The sequence below is a fragment of the Pongo abelii genome, chromosome 1 (genome assembly GCF_028885655.2).
Source record: "Pongo abelii isolate AG06213 chromosome 1, NHGRI_mPonAbe1-v2.0_pri, whole genome shotgun sequence".
NCBI lineage: Eukaryota > Metazoa > Chordata > Mammalia > Primates > Hominidae > Pongo > Pongo abelii.
This window is the reverse complement of record NC_071985.2, coordinates 126,273,093-126,276,464: the sequence shown is the minus strand read 5'-3', so window position 1 is coordinate 126,276,464 and position 3,372 is coordinate 126,273,093.

Genomic DNA, 3,372 nt, shown 5'->3' with positions numbered 1-3,372 from the left:
ATACAAAAATTAGCCGGGCATGGTGGTGCATATCTATAATTTCAGCTACTAGGGAGGCCGAAGCAGGAGAATTACTTGAACCCAGGAGGCAGAGGTTGCAGTGAGCCAAGGTTATGCCACTGTACTTCAACCTGGGAGACAGAGCAAGGCTCTGTATCTATCTATCTATCTATCTATATTATATATATATAGATATAATGGCAGCCAAAAGTGATCAGGAGCATCAAGTCTTATATCAAGGCCTTAAAGCAACAACAATAAGAAAATAAAAAGACAATATCATTTATCATTTGATACATAATAAAAGGATCAGTCCAATTAGAAGACATTGCAATCATACATTTACATGCACTTAAATCTAGAGCTCCCAGATTTATAAAACTATTACTACTAGACCTAAGAAATGAGATAGATAGCAACACAATAATAGTGGGACACTTCTATCCATTTACAGTACTAGACAGCCCATCAAGACAGAAAGTCAGCAAAGAAACAATGGAATTAAACTATACCCTAGACCAAATGGGCTTAACAGATATTTACAGAACACTCTTCCCAACAACTGGAAAATATACACTCTTCTCATCAGCACATGGAACATTCTCCAAGGTAGACCATATGCTAGGTCACAAAGCAAGTCTCAATAAATGTAAGACAATTAAACTTATATAAAGTATCTTCTCAGACTAAGTGGAATAAAACTGGAAATCAACTCCAAAAGGAACCCTCAAAACTATACAAAGAAATGGAAATTAAATAATCTGCTTTTGAATTATTTTCAAGGTTAACAATGAAATCAAGAGGAAAATTTATAAATTATTTAGAATCAATAATAGTGACACAATTAATCAGAACTTCAGGAATACAGAAAAAGAAGTTCTAAGAGGAAAGTACATAGCGTTAAATGCCTAAATCAAAAAGTCTGAAAGAGCATAATATGAAAACCTGATGTTGAATCTCAAGGAACTAGAGAAACAACAACAAACTAAACCCAAAGCGAGCAGAATGAAACAAAAAAGATCAGAGCAAAACTGAATGAAACTGAAACAAAAAATATAAAAGATAGATGAAATAAAAAGCTGGTTCTTACAAAACATAAACAAACTTAATAGGCCTTTAGTGAGATTAGCCAAAAAAAGAAGATCCAAATAAGCTCAATTAGAAATGAAACTGGAGATGTTACAGTCAATACCACAGAAATACAAAAGATCATTCAAGGCTACTATGAATACCTTTATGCATACAAACTAGAAAATCTAGAGGAAATGGATAAATTCCTGGAAAAAAACAACCCTCCCAGATTAAATCAGTAAGAAATAGAAACCACGAACAGACCAATAACAAGCAGCAAGATTAAATCAGCAATTTAAAAATTGTCGGCAAAAAATTTCAAGACCAGAAGGATTCATCGCTGAGTTCTACCAGATATTCAAAGAAGAATTGGTACCAATCCTACTAAAACTATTTTAAAAATAGAGAATGAAGGAATCCTCCCTTAAATCATTCCATGAAGCCAGTATCACCCTAATCCCTAATAACAAAACTAGGAAAAGACATAACAAAAAAGAAAACTACAAACCAATATTCCCGATGAACATAGATGCAAACATCATTGACAAAATACTAGCAAACCAAACCAAACAGAGTATCAGAAAGATAATACATCACGATCAGGTGGGTTTCATTCCAAGGATGCAGGGATGGTTTAACATACACAAGTCAAAAAATGTGATACATTACACAAACAGAATTAAAAGCAAAAATCATATGATAATCTCAATAGATGCAGAAAAAGCATTTGATAAAATCCAGCATCTTGTTATGATAAAAAGCCTCAACACATATGGCATAAAAAGGACATACCTCAAAATAGTAAAAGCCATTGATATGGTTTGGCTCTGGGTTCCCACCTAAATCTCATCTTGTAGCTCCCATAATTCCGAGGTGTTGTGGGAGGGAACACGAGGAAGATGATTGAGTCATGGGGGTGGGTCTTTCCTGTGCTGTTCTCATGACAGTGAATCAGTCTCAAGAAATCTAATCATTTTAAAAATGGAAGTTTTCCTGCAGAAGTTCTCTCTTTGCCTGTCCCCATCCATGTAAGACATGACTTGCTCCTCCTTGCCTTCTACCATGATTGTGAGGCCTCCCCAGCCATGTGGTACTGTAAGTCCATTAAACCTCTTTTTCTTCTCAGTCTTGGATATGTCTTTATCAGAAGCATGAAAATGAACTGATACAGTAAATTGGTACCAGGAGTGGAGTGCTGATGGAAAGATACCTGAAAATGTGAAAGCAACTTTGGAACTGGGTAACATGCAGTTGTTTAAGCAGTTTGAAGGGCTCAAAAGAAGACAGAAAAATGTGGGAAAGTTTGGAACTCCCTAGAGACTTGTTGAATCTCTTTGACCAAAATGCTGATAATGATATGGGAAATAAAATCCAGGCTGAGGTGGTCTCAGATGGAGACAAGAAACTTGTTAGGAACTAGAGCAAAGGTGAATCTTGTTACGTTTTAGCAAAGAGGCTGGTGGCATTTTGCCCCGTCCTTAGAGATTTGTGGAACTTTGAACTTGAGAGAGATGATTTAGGGTACCTGGCAGAAGAAATTTCTAATAAGCAAAGCATTCAAGAGGTGACTTGGGTGCTGTTAAATGCATTCAGTTTTAAGAGGGAAACAGAGCATAAAGTTTTAGAAGATTTGCAGCCTGACAATGCAATGAAAAAGAAAATCCCATTTTCTGAGGAGAAATCCAAGCCAGCTACAGAAATTTTCACAAGTAATGAGGAGGTGAATGTTAATCCCGAAGATAATAGGGAAATTTTCTCCAGGGCATGTCAGAGGTCTTCATGGCAGCCCCTCCCATCACAGACCTGGAGGCCTAGGAGAAAAAAGTGGTTTTGTGGGCTGTGACCCTGGTCCCTGTTCTGTGTGCAACCTAGGGACTTGGTGCCCTCTGTCCCAGCCACTCTGGCCATGACCAAAAGGGGCCAAAATAGAGCTTGGGCCATAGCTTCAGAGGGTGCAAGCCTCAAGTCTTGGCAGCTTCCATGTGATGTTGAACCTTCCAGTGCACAGAAGACAAGAACTGGGGTTTGGGAACCTCCAGCTAGATTTCAGAGAATGTATGAAAATGCCTGGATGTCCAGGCAGAAGTTTTCTGCAGAGGTGGGGCTCTCATGGAGAACTTCTGTTAGGGCAATGCAGAAGGGAAATATGGGGTCAGAGCCCCCACACAGAGTCCCTACTGGGGCACTGTCTAGTGGAACTGTGAGAAGAGGTCCACTGTCCTCCAGATCCCAGAATGACAGATTCACTGACAGCTTGCACCATGCATCTGGAAAAGCTGCAGACATTCAATGCCAGCCCAT